At 40.7% G+C, this 14,218-nt stretch overlaps 1 pseudogene; it reads right to left on the reverse strand.

Moving 5' to 3' along the window:
• Positions 1-8,841: 8,841 nt before the first annotated feature.
• On the reverse strand, positions 8,842-9,180 carry LOC117074047 (annotated as a pseudogene).
• Positions 9,181-14,218: the final 5,038 nt, after the last annotated feature.

Below are 14,218 nucleotides of genomic sequence, written 5' to 3' on the forward strand. Positions count from 1 at the left end.
TTGTTTTAATTTTTGAGCCATGGTTGTATCACCTATTTAAAAATATAAAAATAAAGTTGATGGGTGCAGCAAACCACCAGGGCACATGTATACCTATGTAACAAACTTGCACGTTCAGCACAAGTATTCTGGAACTTAAAGTAAAATTATGAAATAAAACAAAATAAAATATATAAAAATTAAAACAATTTCAGGCAAGTGCTCAATGGTTCTCACCAAAAGGCCTTGGGTTCTTTTACCCCCGTTTTTTTTTGCTTAACCCGTGTATACTTTCTGGAGTTTTCCTCCCAACTTTTTCTCTTGGCTAACTCCCACTTCACCTCAGGTCTTGGCTCAAATATCACTTTCTTCCCTAATCCTCACTTTCTCTGATATCCCGTGTTCATTACATTTTCCTCTCCTGTTTTCACTCGGGGTGTTATGAGAACTGCCGCTATTATTTTTCTCACATTGGGCTGTAATTGTTGATTAACTTGTCCTTCTACCCATTTGACTATGAACCCTTTGGCTCTATTCATATGTTATAATAAACGTTCAAGAAATTTTTGTTGAATGAATCCTGCCATGTAGGTATCGTGACCTTATACCATGGAATTCTGGAGACAGCTTCAATTTCAAGCATTTGTTCCTTTGTTTCCTTAAGCACTAATCAGGCCAATGTACTGATTCTTCCTTTTCTCCCTCCTTCCCTCCCTTTCTCCCTCCTTCCCTCCCTTTCTCCCTACTTCCTTCCCTTCCCTTCCCTTCCCTTCCTCTTCTCCCTCCCTCCCTCCCTCCTTCCCTCCTTTTTTTTCTTTCTTTTTCCTTTCTTCCTTTTTCTAAAATACACACAAAGGTGATCATCTATTCTGGTCTTAATTGTAGTTGCTGAGTAAGAAATAGAAATCTTTCAGCTGTGATGTCGACACAAACAAAGGGAAAAATTATTTTTATATAGTCCTAGGGCTGAAGGGAAACCAGGGGACTTAAAAGAAATTTAGAAGCTGCGTTGCTATGTCGCTATGTAGACTGTGAGCTCTTTCAAAGCAGAGATGGCATCTTTTCCACCTTTGTGCCCCTGGTATATTGCACATGACCTGGGACCTAGTATGTGCTCAATAAATGAGTGCTAAACTTAATTACAAAAATTAACATGGCATATTTTGCCTTCTCTTGAGAATTTTTGTCTGAAATTGAAGAACTGTGTATTTTGAAAATTAAATTAAATCTACACCGAAGTAGAAAAATGGTAAAGAGTATGCAATTGAGGGATAGATAGACCTGGATTCAAATTCACATTCTGTTTTCATCATTAACTGTAACTACATGGCCATAGCTAAATCACTTAACTCATCTGAGCCTGTCCTCATTTAATCACACACACACACACACACACACACACACACACAGTCTCCCATGGTTACTAAAATAAATTTAAATGAGATAACCTAAGTAAAGGCCTTAGCACATGCTGAACACTTGGTACTTACTCATTGTTATTTCATTGAACATGTTATGCTCAACATGTTATCTAGCTAATATATGCAAAGTTTTGCAAGGCCATGCCAAAGGCACAGGTCTTAAAATTATAAAAGCTGAAGGAACTCCAACGAAGAGAGGAAATAATTAGGGAAGAGAGACTGGATCAGAAGCTAGTCAGCTAAGTGTACTTGCTTTCCAATTTGTGTTCTTTTGTTAAGACTACAATTGGAAGACAGGAGAAGCAGGGCTTTTGGAACTGTGGATACCAAGCAGCACTAAATGATGACAGCAAAGGGCAGTGCTGGCTGGTGGCCGTGGGCTTGTTGTCTTGGAAGTGCAGCCCTTGTGTCCTCTATCTGATTCATTTTCAACAATTTTTTTTTTTTTTTTTTTTTTTGTGGGTGGGGAAGAAAGGGGTGGGATGACAAAGAAAGGCTGGAAGATACACAGGAGAGATATTTGAGGGGAGGAGCAAATAGACTAATATTCTCAGTGCTTTTAAACTCATTGATTGCCAGGAGCCTGGGTGAGGCAAATCATTGGTTTATTCAGCTTTTATTCAGCTCAGTGCCCTGTTGACAACACAATGTGTCTGAGTCACAGGGGGTCAAGTGACTGTAGCTTCTCTGATGAGTCACTGTCTTGCTTCCACTAATGTATCTGTGGCTGGGGCCAATTTGTTTACTGAGAGAAAGCTACAGCTGTCTGCAGGTACAGATATTTGTACTCCAGAACTTACCAGCAGAGCTGAGCAGGGTGGATGTGAGGAGCTTTTGCACTCCTGGAAGGTCCTCATGGGTAACAGCCAGTGGGAGCTGCTTGATGTGATGTGATGATGCTCTTTCCTTTGATTTGGTATCAAGAGAAGCAACTGCTTAGAATTAGAGCCCAGAGGATTGAGCAAGAGTTAGAAGGTGGGAACAGGACTAACATATCACCCAGGAACCCAGTAAGACACATAGCATATTCACAGTGGGCAATTGAAGAGTGCTGGGTAGAGAGACTATTCACAAGGGTGTGAGCAGAGTTCAGGGAAACCAACAAGGGATGGTATAGGGTCTCAGAGAAAGCAAGTGTGGGGAGCCATTACTTGGCTGATGAAGCAAGAGTGGGGAGAGTGGCTATTGGAGCAGGGGGGAGTAGAAGTTGGAGAAAGTCACCTGAGAGGAGTGGTGGCCATCATCTCAAGGCCACAGGCAACTTAGAGTGAACCAACAGGGATGGAGTCAGGGTTATACATACCCACTTCACTCTCCTCCCAGTCTCCCATTGGAGACCCTTCCATTGGCCACATCTTACCAAAAGTCAGAGAGAAGGGAGTTGTTGATGCTGGCCACACAGACCAGCTCCTGAGGAAGACAGCAGGGTGGAGAAGCTGGAGAGTGGCTCTGGGGGGATGCAGAAAACATCTAGCACAAGTCACTAGCTAGACAAGCCAGTTACTTCATGTGGGTCTCAGCTTTATTCATCAGTGAAATGGGAAAATCACTCTACCTTCTTGTCAGCATTGTGAGAGTGGAGTTAGATAAAAGGATTTGAAAGGCCCTGAAGTGCTCTGCAAATGTTGAGTATGAAGTTGCTCTACAGCTGCTACTTTTCACGGAGAAGGGAAACACTATGTTACTCAAGTAAATTCCTTCCCTCCTGGTTGGTTCACCACCCCTTCTTGAAATCTTACATTGCATGTAGCACATACTGGATGCCAGGAGTGAGCATGGGGAACAAAGATGGGTGGGCTATAAAAAAAATGTGATGACAGTTGTAAGACATAGCCAATGCTCCCTCAATAGCCTATAATATAGTTACAAAGAAAGATATGAATAGGTGTGTAGAGTGTGTGTGTGTGTATGTGTGTGTGTATTCATATATCAATGTATGAAATGCATAGAAAGATATGAAAGTAATTATCTATCTATGTAATCATCCATTTATCCATCCATCCATCTACACAAAGTAATGCAACCACATATGCAAAATGAAACAATACATATAGGAATAATTAGAACTGGATAGGAACAATAAAAAAGGGTGTTCAGAAGAATAGAGTTTTGCATTGGAAACTAGGTCTTGAGGTGCCAACCTACTGACCTGTTGGGGATGTTATTGTCCGTCCAGGTTTAGAAGTAGACTTTTAAAGAAAGAGAGTCAAGTATTTAAATTTTTTGAGTTTATATATTTGCTTATTATTCTTTTTATCTCCAGTGCTTGGCACAGTATTCTAAAGGCCCTCAAGAAGTGTTTATTAAATGAATCAGTTAACAAAAAAGGTATTTGTACTACTTTATTAAATGAGAGAAGAAAATACATTTAATAACAACGCCTTCCTATAGCGTGGTCTCTATGAGAATTCTTCCAATGCTGTTTGAAATACTGTACCACTGAGGCCACAGAAGACACAGTGATTGAGCTTAGCATATGCTTTAGGTAAGTGATTTGTGCAAGATTAATGTGTGCATAGGTGCAATCTCAAAATTTCAAGACAGAAAATGACTGTTCTTTGGAAGATGTTTAGTTTATTAAGAGCCTATGGCATGCCAGACATGCATGTCCTACCCATGCTTCTGGAGCTCAGTAGAAAGAAGTTGAGTGAGGTTGGTGATAGTTTCCTCATATGCTTGTCAGGTTATTGCAAAGCTTAAAAACAGTGTTCCTTTTCTGCCATGGGCTTGGAAACAAACAAACAAACAAAAACAAAACAAAACAAAAATAGTGTTTAGCACTCAAATACTTTTGCATAAATATTAATAGTCTAGGACTCAGGGTGTGGTAATAAAAGGGAAAGTTGAAGTAACACCATCTAAACATTTCTAGGCAAATGTAAGTGGAAATGATACTGGTGTGGGACTATTCAGAATCAGTGCTGCAGATGCAGAAAGCACTGGCTCTGAGCCCATGGGGCACAGCCCAGAGAACAGAGCTCTGCAGCAAGGCGAAGGCTTCTTAGTCTTTGGATAAGTTGATAACTCGTAGGAGCTCTTGGGATTGTCTGAAGGCTGTGGGGGAAAAGCACAGCCTGCACCTACCATCAGCTCCCTGCAGAAGAAAGAAGAGAACATGGCCCATTCAAAGTCATGTTTTTTTCCAGCCCTGCTCTCTTCCCCAGTCTCCAGGCTGCAGGCATGCAAGCCTGAAATCAGGCTTCCAATGACCAAAGAAAAACTGTGCCACATCCCAACCTAAATCAAGGCTGTCAAGTCTTGATCAAGGGCTGTGGATGATACCGGGTTTATATGTATAGATGGGGCCTCTCTGTTTATTGATTGTTTAAATTCAGGTAACAGTCACATAACATAGAATCATTTAAAAGTATACAATTCAGTGGCATTTAGTAAATTCACTGAGTTGTGCAACCATCATCACTATGTAGCTCCAAGACATGTTATTTTCATCACCCCAAAAGGAAATGCAATATACATTAAGTAGTTGCTTCCCATTCTCCCCCGAATCCAATTTCTGGTAACCACCAATCTGATTTGTCTCTAGGGATTTATCTATTCTGGATGTTTCATATAAATGGAATAATACAAAACGTGATCTTTTGTGTCTGGCTTTTTCCACTTAGCATAATGTTTCCAAGGTTCATCCATGTTGTAACGTGTTGGTGCTTCATCCAACACATTTTTTTGGCTGAATAATATTCCACTGTATGGATGTACCACATTTTGTTTATCTTCTATCAGTTGATGGATATTTGGGTTATTTCTACCTTTCGGCTATTGTGAATAGTGCTGCTACAAACATTTGTGTACAAGATTTTTAAAAATACCTGTTTTCAATTATTTTGGGTATATACCTAGTAGTGGAATTGCTAGGTCATATAATAATTTTAGTTTAACTTATTGAGGAGCCAGCAAACTGTTTTCCACAGTAATAGCACCATTTTACATTCCAACTAGCAATGTATGATGGTCCTAATTTCTCCACATCTTTGCCAACACTTATTTCTCATTTAAAAAATGTTAGCTATCCTAGTGCATATGAAGTAGTTTCTCATTGTAATTTTGACTTGCTTTTCCTGGTGACTAATGATGTTGAACATCTTTTCATTCCCTGTTGCATTTTAACTCAACCAAACTATTTTAAATATATGTCTTTTTTTTCCCTTGAGTAGATCTGTAGCAGGATTTAGATGGTATATTCTCACATGTAGATTTTATTCAGCTCTCTTTGAGTCACATGGAGCAGGCTACCATTTGCAAATAGAGCCTAACAAACATTCCTAGGTGATGGTGTGGATATGGAAACAGATGAAGGACTTTCTCAGAGGCAATATTTATTAAAACTATGCTATTAATGGAACTTTTTTTTTTTGCTTTGAAGTTTTATTTTAAAATATGCCCTAGAAAGACAAATGGATCAAATAGCAAACCCTCACTTGGTGGGCTTGAGCATCTCTTAAAGTGGAGCAACCAAAACCCAAGAGTTTCCATCTTGACTTTGTTGCTGGGTAATCTCTGATTTTTGGCAAGGCTTCCAACTTGTATTTAATGTTAAGATATCCCTCTATGCTTCCTTTCTCATCAGTTCACATGTGGAGGATGACAAGCTCTTGCAAAGTCTTGTGGGAGACCCACAGATAAACTTATTATGGTGAAGTGTTGAGGATCTTCTCATGTGAGCCATCGATTTCAACATCTCTGGCTTGGACTGGATTTCTCCTTCACTTGGCCATCACCTTTTTCTGATGCGCATTTCTTGAGGCAAATGGACAAGGTAATGTGTGTCCCATGTGAGCAGGAGAAAACTGAGCATCCCAAGAATAGTCTCACATCACAGTTAGGATTTTTATCTGCAAAAATAGATTTATACTAAAACAGAGAAATGTGGAAAATGATATGAAAATAGAAACCATATTGTGTGCTACCTTTCTTAATAAGTAGGTTAACTCTCTAGAATTGTTAAGTTTAGATGAGTTCAGAAACTATATAATTTAGCGCCCACATTCTCCACTGACCTAGCACTGGTCCAGGTATTAGGGTGATGTCTGCAATCAGGCTCTTCTTGGTAGTAATTTATTTTTCCCACTACTAGTAATCAGCCTCCCTTCCCTAATACTTAAAATTTCTTCTGATAATTAAAAACATTCTAAGATGTTTTAAATTGAGAACTGAGACTAAATCTTTAGGCAATTAAAACATTTCAGTGTCACTCTGAAGAATAATACTTCTCTCACCCTGCCAGTCATACTCAGCTTTTCCTGAGCTAATCACCTAATTAGTAGGGTCGTAGCTGGAGGCCCTTTGTAGGCTTTGTGGAACATACCTGAATAAAAATTGTCAGAATAACTGTTTTTCCTGGAGGTTAAGTTATGTTAAAATGATTACCTTGGTAGCAGAAGAAGACAGCTAAGAAGGGTTGATGATCTCCAGATAGAAGGTCATGATAAAGTTCCTAAAATCTGTTGTCTCCTTTCCACCATCTCCTGTTAGCAACGTATAAGGTCAAATATTCTTGCCACAGAAATAAATGAGGCCAAGAAATAGTCATTGGATAAATCTACTTTAGATGTTTTGATTTTTTTTTTTACATCTTTTAGATAAGATACAAGGGCTTTCCAAATATGACCATTATCTTTAGCAGTACTAGCGATGTCTTTATTTCCCTTTCTCTGTAGTTTCTTACCTCTGTGTTTTCTTAAGTGAAAACTTCTGTGAGTTCGTAAGTGCCATCTGTAATCACACTGATTTTGAGTTGTTAGAAACTGGTCTTGAGCATTCTGCAATAGATGCCATCAAAGGGCCAGGACATACTAAGAATATAGTGGGATCTCATTCCTACATTCTTATTTGGATACTATCTGTTTGACAGAAATGTTCTTTTTTTTTTCTGGTATAATAACCAGATAAGTACACTGTAGTTTGTTTTATTTTGTATTTTCCCTAAATCTGGCAAACCTACTTCCTGAGCTCTTAGCTAAACTGTACTTCCCAGTGGATGTGGCCATGTGACTGAGTCCTACCAGTGAAATTTTTGTAGATGTGATGGACCACTTATAAGACTGGCCCACAAAAACCTCCCATATGTGCTCTTGCATGTTCTTTCCATTTTTGTTTGGTTAGGATGGAGAAAACTTCTAGGGTGACTTGGGAAGCTACATGTTGAAGAAAACAGAGATTCTATTAGACTTGACTGCATGGAGGAAGACCTCCTCACCCTGTCTACTTTCCCTGTACTGTTATGCAAGCAAAAAATAATATTATATTGTTGTTGGACTCTTGTACATTTTGTGATCTATTACATTTGCTGCATAAATGGCCTACTTAACCGATAAAGATATGCAGTGAGTTAAGTCATTTTGTAAGTAAATTACTACATAGGGAGAAAACTTAACATGGAATAGCTAACTTGATAATATGGGAATTACCCATAATTTCCAAAAGCAATGCTACAAAATTGTCTCACTAGGCTTCTATTGTGTAATAGATGACTCTGAAACTTATTGTTTTCTGGGGATTCCAAAAGGAGAGAGGTAGGGACAGCAGAAAGGGTTGAAAATCTACCTATTGGGTACTACGTCAACTGCCTGGGCTATGAGATCATTAGAAGCCCAAACCACAGCATCATGCAATATACCCACATAACAAACTTGCACATGTACCCCCCGAAACTAAAAGTTTTGAAATGTTTAAAAAAAGTCTTAAAACAACAACCATTTGATTATTTCTCTTAGGAATTTGTGAAGGACTCAGCTGAATGCTGATCAGGATATTTATTGTGCCGTTCAATTCAGTAGGCATTTGATGTGGAAGCTGATCTTTATAATTTGTGCCGTGGAGGGAAGTCAGCAAAGTAAGTGTCATGATTCTGGCCATCAGGAAGCTTACAATACTGCTAGACTTGTACACCTGAATAAGTACAAAATAATACAGAACACCTAGTTAAGATGTTAAAATCATTTCTTTAGCAAATATGTAAGCACCTACAATGTGGCAGGCATTCTACTAGGTGCTGGGTATATAGCTGTGAACCAGCCAACCAACCAAACAAACAAAAAGCCTTACTTCGTGGAGCTTACTTTCAGGAGTCTGTGTGTCAAACAGGAAAAAGACAACAACAAGCAATAAAACAGTTAATTATATGGGATATTAGAAGATGATAAGTGCCATGAAGAAAAACAAAACAGGGAGAATAGAAAGTGTGTCCGACAGAGTGTAATTAAAACCCTTTTTCTGAGTTCATTTTTTTTTTTTTTGTATTTTTGTATTGTTTTGTTTTTTTGAGACTTGCTCTGTCACCCAGGTTGGAGTGCAGTGGCATCTTTGTTCACTGCAGCCTCAAACTCCTGGGCTCAAGAGATGGTACTGCCCTAGCCTCCAGAGTAGCTGGGACTACAGGTTTGAGCCACTATAGCCTACGGAATTCAGCTTTTTATTGAACATGTCATGAAAGACCAAAGCTCTTGTCCTCAACAGACTCCTTAGATTCTTTATTTGCTTCTGCTTTTTTCTCCGTGGTTGAGGCAGTGGCGGTGGAGGGGGCAGGATCTCCTGCTGGTGCAGCACCAGCTGCTGGAGCAGGTCCACCGGCCCCTTCATTGCAGATGAGGCTCCTGATGCAGACATTGACCAGGGCCTTTTCAAACAAGCCAGCCTGAAAAGCTTTAATGTTTACACTAGCTGCTTTAATGAGGGCATTGATCTTATCCTCCCTGACGGTCACTTAATTCTCATGTAGAATGAAGGCTGAATAGATGCAGGCAAGCTGGGAGATTAAGGCCATAGTGTGGGCAAGCCCCTCACCTCCATGCAGCCTTAGCTTCCTGGGGAGGGTGCAGAACCTTGGTGGCAGCAGAGAAAAGGACAATTTCAAGAATAGTGTCAAATAAGATGTTCCTGAGAAAGTAACATTTGAGAAAAGACTTTAAAAGGAGGGGAGAGGATGAGCTTCATGACCACTGGAACAAAAGCGTTTCAAGCAGACGGAAGAGCACGTGAGAAAACCCTCATGAAGAGATGTATTGGGTATTTTCAAGAAACAAGAAAGTCACTATGGCTATAGCAAAGTGAGTGAAGGGCAGAATTGGAGACAAAGTCAAAGTGGTAACAGGAGAGTAGGGGACAAATAGCAAAGGCTCTTTAGGTCTTTGTAAGGACTTACTCAGGCTTTTGGTCTGAGTCAGATGGGCAGCCATTGGAGAGTTTTGAGTAGAGGGGTGACAAGACAAGGATTACTTTGGCAGCTGCACTGGGAATAGTAGGAGGGTAAGGATAGAAGTAGGGAGGCCAGCTAGGAAGCCATGGTAATCATCTAGACACTAAATGCTTGCTTAGACCAGGGCATAATAGAAGAAATGGTGAGAAGTAACCAGTTTTTGAAGGTAGAGTCAGTGGGATTTCTTGATGAACTGGATATGTGGTGTGAGAAAAAGAGAGGTCAGGAATGACCATGCTTTTTGCTTGAGAAACTCAAAAGAGTTTGAGAGTTTTCATTAATTGGAATAGGTCAGAAAAATGACAGATCGAAAGCTGACTGGAAAATAGCATGTTTGAATGCTGTTGGAATGATCCAACAGAGAGAAAAAAAAAATAATGATGCAGTAAAGAAGAAAGAATATCTGTAATCAAATAATGAAAGTAGAATCTAGTGCATATATGCAGATAGTCATAGGCAGAGATTTGGATGGTCCATCTACAGAAGCACTAGGAAAGGAAGAGTATATGGTGCAGAAGCTGGTGAGTTTGTATTGAGATAATGGGAAATAACAGAATTTCTCTTTGGATTGTTTCTATTTTCTCAGTGAAATAGGATACAATTTGCCATTTGAGAATAAGGATGTGGGAAGAAGCATGGGAGGTCTCAGGAGAGAAGAGAAAAGTATGAAATTGTCATCTAGAAGAGTAAGAGAGTGAATGAACCATGGAAAGGCAGTAGTATTACTGGGTTCGTTTGAGATTCAAAGTCATTTACAAAAAATGATTCCTGTCAGCATGTATATTAGTTCATTCTTACACTGCTATGAAGAAATACCCAAGACCTGGTAATTTTTAAAGAAGAGAGGTTTAATTGACTTACAGTTCCACATGGCTGGGGAGGCCTCAGGGAACTTACAATATGGTGGAAGGCACCTCTTCACAGGGTGGTAGGAGAGAGAATGAGTGCAAGCGGGGGAAATTCCAGATGCTTATAAAACCATCAGATCTCATGAGACTTACTATCATGAGAACAGCATGGGGGAAACTGCCCCCATGATCCAATTACCTCCAACTAGTCCCACCCTTGACACATGGGGATTATGGGGATTACAGTACAAGGTGAAATTTGGGTGGGGAACAGAGCCAAATCATATTATTCTGCCCCTGGCCCCTCCCAAATCTCATGTTCTCACATTTCAAAACACAATCATGCTTTTCCAACCATCCCCCATAGTCTTAACTCATTCCAGCATTAACCCAAAAGTCCAAGTCCAAAGTCTCATCTGAGACAAGGCAAGTCCTTTCCATCTATAAGCCCATAAAATCAAAAGCAAGTTAGTTATTTCCTAGGTAAAATGAGGGTACAGGCATTGGGTAAATGCACCCATTCCAAATGGGAGAAATTGGCCAAAATAATGGGTCTGTAGGCCCCATGTGTTTCCAAAATCCAATAGGGCAGTCATTAAACCTTGAAGTTTCAAAATGATCTCCTTTGACTCCATGTCTCACATCCAGGATGCAAGAGGTGGGCTCCCATGGCCTTGGGCAGTTCTGCCTCTGTGGCTTTTCAGGGTACAGCCTCCCTCCAGGTTGCTTTCAAGGTCTAATGTTGAGTGTCTGCAGCTTTTCCAGGCCCACAGTGCAAATTATTGGTTGATCTACCACTCTGGTGTCTGGAGGATGGTGATCCTCTTCTCACAGCTTCACTAGGCAGTGCCCCAGTGGGGATTCTGTGTGGAGGTTCCCACCCCTCATTTCCCTTCTGCACTGCCCTAGCAGAGGTTCTCCATGAGGGCTACACCCCTGCAGCACAATTCTGCCTGGACATCCAGGCATTTCCATATATCCTCTGAAATCTAGGTGGAGGTTCTCAAACCTCAGTTCTTGACTTCTGTGCATCCACAAGCTCAACACCACATAGAAGCCACAAAGGCTTGGGGTTTGGTGGTAATGAGGCACCTCTGAATGACGTGCCTCTGAGGCAATGGCCTGAGCTGTACCTAGGCCCCTCTTAGCCATGGCTGGAGCTGAAGCAGTTGGAACACTGGGCACCGTGTCCTGAAGCTGCACAAAACCATTTTTGGCTAGGGGGTCCCTGGGCCTGGCCCAAAAACCATTTTTTCTCTCCTAGGCCTCCCAGTCTGTGATGGGAGGGGCTGTCACAAAGTTCTCTGACATATCCTGAAGACATTTTCCCCATTATCTTGGTGATTAACATTTTGGCTCCTCGTCACTTATGCCAATTTCTGTAGCAGACTTGAATTTCTCTCCCAGAAAATGGGTTTTTCTTTTCTATCTCATCATCAGGGTGCAAATTTTTCAAACTTTTATGTTCTGCTTCCTCTTGAATGCTTTCACCTAGAAATGTCTTCTGTCAGAAACCCTAAATAATGTCTCTCAAGTTCAAAGTTCCACAGATCTCTAGGGGGCCACCAGTCTCCTTGCTAAAGCATAGCAAGAGTCACCTTTACGCTGGTTCCCAAAAAGTTCCTCATCTCCATCTGAGACCTCCTCAGCCTGGACTTCATTGTCCATATCACTATCAGCATTTCGGTCAAAACCATTCCACAAGTCTCTAGGAAGTTCCAAACTTTCCCACATATTCCTGTCTTCTGAGCCCTCCAAGTCTCTAGGAAGTTCCAAAATTTCCTCTATCTTCCTGTTGTCTTCTGAGCCCTCCATACAGTCTGAACCTCTGTCTATTATCCAGTTCCAAAGTCACTTCAACATTTTTGGGTATCTTTACAGCAGCACCCCACTACACCCAGTACCAATTTATTATATTAGTCTGTTCTCATGCTACTATGAAGAAATACTGGAGACTGGGTAATTTATAAAGAAAAGAGGTTTAATTAACTCATAGTTCCACATTGCTAGAGAGGCCTCTGGAATCTTACAATCATAGCAGAAGGCGCCTCTTCATGGGGCAGCAGGAGAGAATGAGTGCAAGCAGGAGAAATGTCAGACATGTATAAAACCATCAGATCTTGTGAGACTCACTATCATAAGAACAGCATGGGGGAAACAACCCCAATGATACAATTACTTCCACCTGGTCCCACCCTCGACACCTGGGGATTATGGGGATTGCAATTTGAGGTGGGATTTGGGTGGGGACACACAGCCAAATCATATTAGCATGGTAGTGCATTTTTCTATAGCTTTGTTCAGCTACATGGGTGCCGGCACACAGTGAGAGAAGAGTTGTATTTTCCCGGGCCTAAAGTTTTCTAAGCAAGTATAATAAGAGAGAGAAGCAAGAGGGTGGAGGGTGTATGCAAGAGAGTTTTGATAATGATAGAGTATGTCATTTAAACAGAATCAAGGAAGTGAAGACATGAAGTCGGGAGGGATAGTGAGCAGATGGTACAATTAATGGATTGTATTCCATAGAGGGGCTGAAGGATTATTGCAGATGGGCACAATTGGGAGTGGACTGGAAAGAGAGTGGATAGAGGTCTGAGTGGAGTGTTCAAATTTGCTGTGATGGGTGGTTGTAGATTTTGCTAATAATAAGGACTAGGGATTGACCCTTGGAAGATTGGTAGAGCTAGAGTAAAGAATAAAATCACTGGAGAAGATCAAAGAGCAATGAGGGCAGTGTTAAAAGTAACGTCAATATGGAATTGAAATTACCAAGAATGAAACCAAGCATATTGTTAGAAAGTGGCAGTGAGTCATGAGCTAAAATCTTGGACACACGAGGAGGAATGACCAAGAGGTTGATAGATGTCTACAGAAAAAAAAAAAAGGAAGTGATGATAGACTGATTATACAGAAAGCTGGAAAACTTTAGAGAAAGGGAGAGAGAATGGTATAAAAACAGCAATGTGGAACATGAAGTATTCCTTCCCCGTGTTTAAGCCTAGGAGTTTAGGAGGCATGAGAGAGATGGAAGTGACGACTTGAGACAACTCCAGTAGAAGCGGAATCCTTAGGGGAGAACCAGATTTCTGTTACTGAGTTTGCAGAAAAATTGAGGATATAGAGGTTTTACTGCTAATGGACTCTAGGGTGCGGAGTGCATAAGGAAGGGTTTCAAGAGTTGGGGACTGGAGAAAGAAGAGACATACCCTTATGACAGACCCTCGGTGGAGCCTGATGAAAATAATGACATTGTCAGATGTAAGATACTGATTATTAATGATGGTGTGAGAAAATTCTTTCCCTCACTTGCTTCTATTACTGTTTTCCACAAACCAGGTCTCTGCCTGTGGCAAGTAGTGTGTCCCAGTTCTCTCCTCTCTAAAACGGAACCAGCTCCTGGAAGAGAAAGGGAAAGCAGATAATAAAGAGGCCCTCAGTCAATGAATACTGCAGAATTAGACATAGCCCTCAGCCTACTCTCTAGCCAACTGCCCTGAAAGAGGACTCTAATTTTCTCCCTCTGTTTGGATGGAGGTACTGGGGTACTTTTGGAGTAGGAAAGAAAAATATTTGACAGGCCCATTTCAAGTGCAGGAGACTTGGCACTGGAAAACTGTCCCTTTGGATTGTGAGATAAATTGTGTCAGTGGATGGAGGGTCATCACCAACACTCCAGCCAAACCCTTCTCTAACCAGCTATCAATGAAGATTGGTTTTAAAAAGTAAAAGAAACAAGAAAGAAAATGAAATTCTACTGG

This window comes from Trachypithecus francoisi, unplaced genomic scaffold (assembly GCF_009764315.1).
Source record: "Trachypithecus francoisi isolate TF-2019V2 unplaced genomic scaffold, Tfra_2.0 Lachesis_group5, whole genome shotgun sequence".
In the NCBI taxonomy this organism is placed as follows: Eukaryota; Metazoa; Chordata; class Mammalia; order Primates; family Cercopithecidae; genus Trachypithecus; species Trachypithecus francoisi.